Source organism: Nematostella vectensis, chromosome 3, assembly GCF_932526225.1.
Source record: "Nematostella vectensis chromosome 3, jaNemVect1.1, whole genome shotgun sequence".
In the NCBI taxonomy this organism is placed as follows: Eukaryota; Metazoa; Cnidaria; class Anthozoa; order Actiniaria; family Edwardsiidae; genus Nematostella; species Nematostella vectensis.
The window spans coordinates 14,721,267-14,733,049 of NC_064036.1; positions in this window are offsets into that span (position 1 = coordinate 14,721,267).

Below are 11,783 nucleotides of genomic sequence, written 5' to 3' on the forward strand. Positions count from 1 at the left end.
ACTGGTTCGGCGACTTTGGCAAACTAGACGTGACCCAACTTCCACCTAGAGAGAAGTTCTACTCGAGACTCAACGACACAGACATATCGGAGGGGGATTACCAACACGCGCAAAAAGTGTGGGAGACCTTTGAGATGAAGACCATGAGGGATTACCACGATCTCTATCTTGTGTCGGACGTGCTCCTGTTGGCAGACGTTTTCGAGAACTTTAGAGATGTCTGTCTCGAGAACTACGGTCTGGACCCAGCCTGGTACTACACAGCACCCGGACTGGCTTGGGATGCAGCCCTAAAGATCACAAGGGTAGAGTTGGAGTTGCTGACCGATTGCGATATGTTACTAATGTTTGAGGAGGGTATTCGCGGAGGTGTCTCCATGATATCCACCAGACATAGTAAGGCAAACAACCCCTACATGAGAGAGTACGATCCCAACCTACCGACAAAGTACATTACCTACCTAGATGCAAACAACTTGTACGGCTGGGCGATGAGTAAACCTCTACCCACTCGCGGGTTCAGATGGATGACTGACCAAGAGCTTACAGGCTGGAGAGACTACCCGTGCGTCTTAGAGGTTGACTTGGAGTATCCTCGCCATCTCCATGACCTGCATAATGACTACCCGCTAGCCCCAGAGAGCATCAAGATTGGCAAAGTAGACAAGTTGATCCCAAACCTTAACAACAAAACAAAGTACGTCGTCCACCATGAGACTCTGAAACTTTACGAAAGTCTTGGTCTAAAAGTCACCAAGATTCACAGGGGTATTGCCTTCGAAGAGTCTGCGTGGCTAAAACCCTATATTTACCTAAACACCAACCTTAGGGCAAAAGCGACAAACGATTTTGAGAAAGATTTTTTCAAGTTAATGAACAACTCTGTTTTCGGGAAAACCATGGAGAACATCAGGAACAGGGTGGACATTCGGTTGGTGACGGACGGGAAGCAGGCCAAGAAGCTCATATCAAAGCCGAACTATCAACATCGCACCATCTTTTGCGAGAATCTAGCCGCCATCCACATGAAGAAGACAAAGCTGATCTTCAACAAGCCTGTCTACTTGGGCATGTCCATTCTGGACCTGAGTAAGACGCTCATGTACGATTTCCACTACAACTTCGTCAAGCCCAAGTACGGTGAGGATGCAAAGCTCTTATTCACTGATACTGACAGCCTGATGTATGAGATCGAGACGAAAGACTTTTACGAGGACATCAGCGGGGATGTGAGGTCCATGTTCGACACCAGCAACTTTCCGAAGGGTCACCCATCTGGTATTGAGGTGGGTGTGAACAAGAAAGTCATCGGAATGTTTAAAGATGAGGCTGGGGGCCAGCAAATTACAGAATTTGTAGGACTGAGAGCCAAACTTTACTCATACAAGATGGATGAAGGTGAAGAAGAAAAGAAATGCAAGGGCGTCAAGAGAGCAGTCGTCAAGAAGAGCATCGGTTTCGATGACTACAAGGATTGCTTATTTGGTAAGAAACCTCAGATGAGACTTATGAATGTCATCAGAAGTCATAAGCATGATGTTTACACTGAAACGGTGAACAAGGTCGCTCTATCTCATGAGGATGACAAGCGAATCATCTGTGACGATGGCATCCACACCTTCGCTCACGGTCATTTCAAAACTGCGGCTGGTGGTAGCTCAGTATCTTCAGGAACGACTTGAAGTTCTTCCCTAACGAACGACCTCCTTGGAGCACCTTCAGAGAGGTAATACAACACAGGCTGCCCAACTGAAACAACACTGCGTGATAGATCAAACACTTTTAAACTCCAAATAGGATCTGTGGCTCGTCTGCGTTCACCTCCTTCCTCTTCTCCAGGAGCTAATAGATATCTAACTCTAACCCCCGGTGGTAGTCTAACTTCATCAAGTCCAACAGGCCGCTTATACGCTGGAGGGTCAATATCAACCTCTTTCAACGCAATAGATTTTGCAGGCTCTTTGCCAGTGATTCTTATAGGCTGACTATTCAGAGTTTTCAAAACACCTGGCAATCGTTTCACCCAAACTCTAGACCGATCATCGCTAATCATTTCTTGAGCATACTGATGAGAAAACGACCTCTCCGCCAGCGTTCTATTGGCGCGTTCGACAAAAGCCTGTGCGCGATGGTTCCCAGCCTCACTTCGCTGGATGGCGACCCCCTTCTTTTTCATAATCTTCGTTACCTCCCCCATAAATTCTGTCCCCGGGTCGACAATCACCGTATGAGGCCATTTAAGTTTTCTGGAGTATATCTTTTCAAACCCTTTAGCAATTCCACTCGAGTCCTTGGTAGTCAGTGCTTCTGCATCTTTATATCTCGAGGCGATATCAATCACGACCAACGCGTAACGGTAGGTTTTTCTGCCTACGTTATCGTGGGGCATAAACAACAGATCGGCTTGGTGAATCTGATTAGGTTTATTCACAGTCCAATGCGGTCTGGGGACATACTTTGGAGCTGGGAGATGGATCTGCCACAACGCCTGTTTTTCAAGCCACTTCTTAGCCTCGGCTTCACTGACTTTAGCGACACTAGCTAACTTAGAAATAGCTGAATACCCTTTCCAATATCCATCGGTGGAATAGTATATTTTTGATAACCTGCTTTCGTTACTCATTTAAAGATTATCTCTCTTTTCTTAAAATAAAAGATGGCACAAGCGATATCAGAAAAAATTAACCCAAACAGGGTCCCACGGGAACCCTTCGGCCTGAAAGCGGAATCGTCGCTGAATCGGATTACATTCAATCCCTCATCGGCGAGTCCTGGAGAAACCCTCTATATAAATATTCCAAAACTTGCAGAGAATGTAGTGATTGTTCCAGGTAGTGTATCCTTACTATTCGACTTAGACGTCACAGGACACGCGAATAATACTCTCGTCAACAACGTTGGTCGAAACCTAGTGTCAAGACTCAAGATTCTTTTCGGCGGAGAAACACTACAGGATACTCAAAGATACGATCTCTTTCAAACCTATCACGACTTATACTTACAAGCTGAAGATCGTGAGGATAGAATAAGACAAGGTATTTCCTCTGAAAACATGAGGAAGCTCAGGACAAATGCAGGTGATAAAGCGACCTCAGATGCTAAGGAAGTAGCTCTTGCAACAGTTCACAACACCAAGTACTGCATTCCACTCGACCATCCTATTCTCAGCGAGCATGGGACCTTTTATCCAAAGGCGTTACCTCATCCGCTAATCTTTGAAATTACTCTAGCCCCAGTTTCCGACGTCGTTGTTTATGCTGACACGGTCAAGACTCCAACGTACACAATCACAAACCTCGAGTTGGAATATGCTTGCATCTCAAGTGAATACTTGGCTCGTGAGGCGTTGTCGGCTTATCAGGTTGGTAGAGGATTCTTTTACGAGAACGTCATTCTCCACAAAACGTTCACCATCTCCAAACCTAATGATGGTGTCATAAACGAGCACATTAATCTGCCGAGGAGGTCAATGACAGGGATATTGTGCCTGTTCACAGAGAGCTACACCGGAGGAGCAAGGGATTCCGAAAAGTTTGTCAATCCAAGCATCACATCGATCAACATTAATGTGGATGGCATGCCAAACCGTCTCTACTCCAAGGGGATGACACCGCCAGACCTCTGGGAGTCGGTAAAGAAACGTTTCGGTAGAGAGGGTGTCAAGCAAAAGGATTTTTACGCTAATAACAAGTTTGCTCTGTGGGTCGACTTGAGGGCACACCCAGATAACAGCATTCACGGAGGAGGTCTGGTCTTGAACAACACGCGAGACGGAGTAAAACTAGAAATGAAACGAAAAGTTGGAGGAACGGGAAACATCACCTGCTACATGTTTGTAGTAGCCGACGCGTTGATGGAGGTTATGAACTCGGATTTGAGAGCAATCATGTATTAAAAAGGACTTGTGTGATAATACAAAAAGAATGGAAGAATTACGGGGAAAAGTTCCTTTTCATTGTATTATCACAGGACCTACTAATTGTGGGAAGACAAAGTACCTCACGGAACAGCTCCGAGGACCGTTCCGGCATGTGTTTGAATACATTGTGTTGATTTGTCCGACTTATGCGAAAAATAAGTCCTATCATAGATTTGCTCACGGAGATAAACGTTTCTTGGTATTATCACCGGATGCTAGTAACACCGATGAGATTAACGAGTTACTAACAGATTGTGCGGTGCTATTTTCTGGTACAAATACGTTACTCGTTTTGGATGACTGTGCTGTATCGAAAGATCTAAAGCAACGCTCGAACAAGTTTATCGATCTAGCGTTCTCGGGGAGACACGATGGGTTATCAGTGTGGGTATTGACGCAACAATTAACATCCATAGCAAAGCCCTTTCGTGATAACGTCGCCTGTGTGGTTACATTCCATAATCCATCTCAAATCGGTACCAAAACACTGTTTGAAGATTATGGGGGTGACTTAGACGTCGAGACTCGTAAAAAGTTCGTAGAACTGCTGAAAACTGAAAAGTATTCTAGACTCTGTTTTTGTCTACGGCATCCATTCCAACGTTATTTGGAGATTCCTGCCACGCGGTGAGCCCTGATTAGAGAAAAGTTGGGGAGCTCGAGGGGCCAGCCCCTCGAAGTGGTTTAAAAACATCTTGGTCTACTTACAAAATAAGATGGCAAGCATTGAGGATTATATGGAAGAGGAGCCTGAGTCTAAGGGGAGTTCGAGGGGTGCGCCTCCCGAAGATGATGTTGAAGTCAAACGAGAATCGCTGGCTATTCTCGCATCTCTTGGGACTACGAAGGAATTTCTTGGTGTCGGTATGAGTCTTGGTGATATCAAGAAGCTCTCGGCGAAAGACGTCGAAAAGTACTTTGTTCGCTACCAGACTGTCTTAGGCAAGCAAGTTACTGATGGATTAGTAGAATCAGCACTTCAAGCGGTGTCTCAAGTCATTTCCTACGTGGTTCCTGTAGATGACACCGAAGCGCTTAGCAAAGACTTACAGAACGACGAGTTGGTTAAACGCGAATTGTCAAACTTTGCAGGTCTCTTGGTATTGAAGGGAGGAAGGATGGTAGCACTTGCTAGCGCCCTCTTCCGGGTCGCTAAGCATGTTAAATTAACACCTTCACAGGAGACTTCCAACAAACTTCAAGAAGTTTCAAGCACAACTGAGCAAACTCTTGAGCACAACTGAGCAAACACTTGAGCACGCCTAAGCAAACTCTTGAGCAAACTACTAAGACGTCATTTAAAGATTATGTTTCTTATTGTAAATCGAAATAAGAAATGTCTGACGAAAATCAAGAGGTTGAACAGATTACTAGGAACCCACAACCGACAAAAAGCAAGGAGAAAGATCCTAAAAAAGTCGCTGCTGGTAAGAAACTCGCCGAATATAATAGGAGGGCTAAAGAAGCACTTGCTAGGGAGATGAAACGTGACGCGGAGGCGAGTTCAGAAGACGCTACACAGGCGGAGGCACCCCACCAAGGGGGAGCTCGAGGGGCTAGCCTCTCGGACGCTTGGATTCCAGAGCTATCGTTTACAACTGTACTGTCTCTAGTTGGAATAGGGTTTACCGCATTGGATATGTATATGCGTTTTTACAAAAAGAAAGAGGGTGAACCGTCTAAGATTAACGTCAACGAGACCGAAACTCTCGAGAGACCCACCCCCCACCTAGGGGGAGCTCGAGGGGCTAACCTCCCGAACTCGACGCCAAAAATAGGAATGTTGTGATTTAAAGATTATCTGAATCTGTAATAAATAAAATCATGTCAACTGAAAACAAACTTGTGAAAACGATTACCGACTCAGCAGTCATTGTCGGATTGGCCGCCGGCGTGGGTTACGTTGCTAAAAAGGCTATGAAAGAATCGTTTATCAGCGACCCTTCGTCGAGTGTTACAAACTATGCTAAATGGGTCGCTGTCCTGTCCGGTAGTATGTATCTGAAAGATTATCTGGAAACACAAAAGATTTTGCCAAAACCGCTGTAGGCGACTTAAAGATTTTATAGATTGATTAATAAATGGCAAGTATAGCGATGATGATTGGTGGGGCTTTTTTTAATTCAACAATGTTTGTCGGAGGGAGTTACCTAGCGAGATACTTATCTTCTGACGCTACTCATGTTGATAAAGAAAAAATAAGACACGATAAAGCGCTTGAAAAGTATCAACAAGCAATGGGTGATTGGCAGAAAAAACGACAGAACTATCAGGATTGGTTGGCGGAAGAATATAATAATAAACTTCGTGCAGACCAGAATGATAAGGAGACCGATCAGGCTTTCAAACTATACGCTCAAACACATCCAGATTTTGATTTGAAAGAGCCTGAGCTCTCAGATTACTACAGACCGAGTAGCAACCAAAAGATGGGAGAGATGGCATATGTTGGAGGTGGAATGTTAGCTCTTGGCTATGTGGCGAGTAAATGGCTCTGAGCATATTCGGTGTAAAGATCACTTAAAGATTTCTTATCTTCAAACAAAATAAGAAATGGATATAGATTTTGATCCCACAACAGAAGAAGGTAGAGAAGATTTGAATACTACTGTAGACGAAGATTATGATTCTCTTATTCCAAACGATGGTGAGGGAAGAGAGTCATGGAATGAAAGGATTTCAAATAGATTTGGTAGAGGTGCAAGCTATGTGAGTAGGAGGTTGATTGATTTATGGAAAACACGAAACCCTGGGAGGGTCGTCCCCGAATACATGGAATTACAGAATATGGGAGGTTCTTCTTCAACGGACACACTTAGGGTAGACCTTTTGTTATCGAAATATCCAGATCTTGATGAAAATCTAGTTCAGATTTCAACGGATGAAAGAGGAAAACAATTCATTTCCTTCTATTCTGCGAGAAAAGGTGGTTGGACTAGACCAGAAAGGTTGTATAATGAGGATAAAACGGTGCGGAAGAGTGTCGACGCCAAAATCAGATCCGGAAAGTACAAGCAAATTCAGATTCAACTCGATGAACTAGACGCTACAGCTAATACACTCAGAGAAGAAGAAGAGAGAAACACCGAGCAAATGAGAAAAAATAATGAGGAACGAAGTGAAACAACTAACCAAGAAAGACTAAGAGCTATAGATCGTAAAAATGAAGAGCTCAGCGAGAGAAATTCTGTCATAGATGAGACTTTGGAAGAGAATCAATTGGAGAGAGAAAATCTTGAAGAGAGAATGTCGTTGAAAGATCGTGTCAAAGCGATTTTTAAGAAATACGGATTTACAGTCGCCGCTGTTCTAACTGCCACTGGTGTTATAGTTGGTGTTATTGTAAGCAATCTGAAAGCTGGGCTGACTAGTGTTGCAAAAGATGTTGGAAATGGTCTGAAAACAATAGGCAAAAAATTAGGAGAAATACTCCCAGGAATGGTTGGTGCGATAGCTAGTTTCATATTTAGAACGGCAGGTGAAGTCGTCGGCTTTTTAGCTAAAAACGCATGGCTTCTCATCGTCGCTGTCGTCCTGTATTTCGTAGAACGGTTTAAAAGGAGACGGAAATCATAACAAATGGTATTACTCTACATTGAAGGAAAAGTTGCTGACTTTACTGTCTATTTAGAACAACCTATTGAAAAGCCGCGGTTTATCGCGCTGCGAGGATGTGCGTTTCATAATCGTTGTAACAGTCTCTCAAGCGAGGGAACGGTCTCCGACGGTGAGAACATTATCCTTAGGATCCCCGCGGGGCAGTATACGATCGAGACGCTAAAACGTCAAATAGATGGGGGTATGCGTCTTGGTGAAAAGTCAGTCTCTATTAGAGACTCGTCACTCGAAGTTCATCGGAACGTCGTGTTGAATGAGCCGCTCGCCTGCCTGTTAGGACTCAAGACCAGGGAGCTGGAAGCAAACACTCGCCACGAGATAAAGATGATAGGTCACGAGGCTATTTTTATCCACTGCGATCTTGTGAACGCGTCTGACTCCCTCCAACAAGGGGCGCCCTCACAAATCCTAACATCTATAGAGCTCGATGAAGGAAAGATATACCTTAATCCACACGATCCCATACAGGTCAGTACCACATCAGTCGGTTACGTGAGTAGTCTCCGTTTTAGTGTAAAGGACGGCGACGGAAATACAATAGAGAGTGGCCTCTACCCGATACGTCTAATCTTAGAAATCACTTAAAGAATAGCCTCTTTCCATAATAAAACTATGGAAGAATACAATTCGATCTACCCAAATGTATCACAACGTGGTGATAACTTCAGACTTCAAAAGATCCACGATGTTTTGGGAAGTTTGGAACAAGAAGTTAAACATTACGAGAACGTGAGGAAAAAGTATAAACGAGCGCAGAGCGTGTTTTCAAAGATAAGTGTGGGCTTAGGACTCGCATCCGTCATTCTTGGGTCTAGCGGTTTAGGAACTTCTCTGTCAGGTTTTGGTATCATCGTTGGAGTCCCGTTAGGTGCTTTGGCTGGTGTTTTCGGTCTTACGTCTGCAGGCTGTGCGGCGGTTTCTAAACGACTGTCGCGAAAAGTCTCTAAGCACGACCAAACGGTGGCGATGGCAGGGGCAAAGGTGAATAGCATACGTGATTTAGTTTCTAAAGCTTTGAAAGACAACAAAATATCAGATGAAGAGTTTTCATTGATCTTGAATGAGGTGGATAAGTTTGAGGCTCTAAAGCTCCAGATTCGTCAAAAGTCAGGAAAAGAGGACGAAAAAAACGTAAACATTACCAAGCTGAGGGAAACAGTAAGAGAAGAGATTTTGAAAGACCTGGCGAGTCGACCCGCTCGGTGAAATTTCTGTTCGAAAGAACCCCCGTTGGATGGATCTACGAATTGAGGTATGCAAAGAACTGATTTAAAAAAAATCTTATATGTTAAATGAAGAACATATAAGATGAAGTTTACAGAATTTGTGAAAAGGTACCCTTACTACTCACGCTTTAGGTTCTCTGCCGACGAGCATGGCGATGTGCAATTCGTTTTCAATGGGGACGAATACGATCCATTCGACAAGAATGGGAATCTAGTCAAAACGTTATATCACTTCCCTGGTAATAGCTGGAAACCCGAGAATATCCAGGATTTTCTGGTCGCCGATGACGCACAGGCATACAAGGAAACGGTTCAGCAACTGTTTGGATTTCCGAAACAATATAGACTAGACGCACGTGCAGAATACAAAATATTGCCATGGGACGAAAACCCTACGAAAAATAATTACGTCTCTTTTGATGTTTTTATAACACCAAAGGTGAAGACACACTTTGTTTTTAGGGATATATTCACCGACAGCTTGCTAGTATTCAGAACAGCAAAGGAGGCTAGTAGGTGGCTCGACGCCCCGAACCTCAGTTATTGGAGTCAAGCCTTAAATTTCGCTATGTTTTGCGCGACTGCTGGATGTGGTGTGACGCGTGACATGATTGACGACTCTCAAGTGGGGTCGTTCTACAGATTCCACATCATTTTCACTATCAGACGACTATTAAATGAGCTACAATGTCCTCTCCCGAAAGATAAGCTCTTTAGTTGGAATAAAAACTTCTACAGCGAAGCAGCTTACCAAAAATTAATGACAGAGTTCCGAACTGGCAGCGATTTTCGGTTCCTTGGACCGATAAATCATGGGTTAGGAAATGTTTATAACTATGATTATCACGGATTGTCATCTTCTAACGACAAGTATAAACCCTATGGGACCATTGACCAATTACACGACGAATGGGATGCTGCTAAAAGCGACGACGAACACATGAATCACTTTGAGATCGAGTACCTGAAAGACCCTAGAACCGAGTTTCAGTACGAGTGGTTCTTTCCAGAAAAATCAATGGGACTAACCAAAGCTGGGTTGTCTAGGATAAATCAAAGCATAGAAGCCTTTGTTTATTGTATTCTAGGCGCACAAGTTCAAACTCGATCGTCAATCGTCGGCGATAGCGGTTCAGCTCAAGAAACGAAACAAGTCTTTTCGAAACTCTTTGAAAGCGCAGTGATAGAAAACGATATATCAAAAAGTATACAAAGGTATCAGTTTGCTTTACAACAGGCGAGGCAAAAACTAGACTTGGCTTTCGCCCTCGGTTGTTGGTTGAGCCCATCGTATCTTGTGATAAATGACGACACTTCAATCGCTGGTTATAATAACAAATTACAAAAAGCCACTACTGATATGAAATTGGGGCTAAATCCAATAAATAACGAGATAAAAACGATCCCAAAACATAATATGGGTCATTCAAAGATTTTGTTACCTCATACCGAGTCAGTCACGGCTCACAAACCGAAACCTGAAGCGAAAACAAACCCAAAGCCGGACGTGACTAAACCCTTGAACACGCAGCACGAAAATAACCTTGTCATGATCACAGTCTTCACGGCTGGTTTGGCTTGGTATCTATTCCGGTAGCATGTGAGATGCACGTGTACGGATGTGACGTATTGCAATAAAACAATACCTGTTCACGTGCTAAACAATAGACCGCATACCAGATCTCCCTAACAACCACGAACTCTCGATGTAGACACAAAACCTATTTTCAGAACCGCTCGTTGTTAGGGTGATTAGGAATGTATGTGTTTTGTAACGTGAGACGCGTTACAAAACTGAGTGGGTCAATGTTAATTTCCGTTACACGTTCTGCAATGATGCTTTTGTCTATCGTGTTCGCATATTTGAGACCCTCCGCATAACTTACAAAAGGGTCTCTGTTTGCCGTGTTCACACATCCCTTTCCCCTTGCAGTCTTTACAGACATATCTTGCTCGTCTGTGCTCACAAATGCTACCGCCGTTACATTCTCTGCACCGCGTTTTTCTCCGGTTGTGAGGGCAGATTTGCGATCCGTGACAATCTTTGCAATAATATTTCACTCTGCCATGAAGACACTTATAATCCGTTGTTCGCTTTACGGGGGATACTTTCGGGTCCTTCACCGTTTGGTTCTCCATTTCTATCAAACCGGTCATGTCCTTAAATCACTTTTCAAAAAATTTTTAGGTGTGAGCTAAGGCCGGTTGGTAGTATTAGGTGTTAAAAACCAATCTACGAACGGTAAACTATCCCATCTTGACCGTTCGAACGTCTCGCATCGCGTCCCCAACCTTTCCTCTTCTGTCCACATCATAAGATACATCTGGTAGTCCAACTCGCGAACGAAATCTCTATCAACCACAAAGGTTTTACCTCTAAGAAACGAGGCGAATACATCACCACCCTCGTCAATCAACGGGAGGATTTCGAGTCGCGTCTCGGTATCATTCTCACCGCCAAACAGTCCAAGGTAAACTAAAAATTTCACTTCACGCGGGAAATCCCGCACGGTCGGTAAGTCATACTCGTTACGACTCTCGTCTATGGCTTGCTGAATCCCCGTCTCCATCATGAACTCTAATGCTTTCTCTCTGAACCTCGACCCTACACTTAGGCAGTAGGCATGAAACGATTCGCACTCCCTCCTGTGATCTTCATAACCGAAAGATTCTTCGTCGGAGAGCTCTTTGTATCCAATACTCATAATATCCAGGTCACATACGCATAGCTTATCGCTCACTAAAGGTCTCCTACATACTGGACAGGTCGCAGAGCGGAGTCTAAGCACACATTTCAGATGATTTCCATGCCCACATTCTAACTCGGCGCTCGTTTCTTTTTGCACCTCCTCTAAACAGATCGAGCACAGGATGGGTTCTTCGAGACTACCCGATGGTGGTGGTGGTTGCTCTTCAACCATACGTTTAACCGTTTGTTCCTCCATTTTATTAAACTGTTCATGTCTTTAAGCCACTTTTCAATTTTTTTTTTGACACCGCACACCAAAGCATGCCTCTCA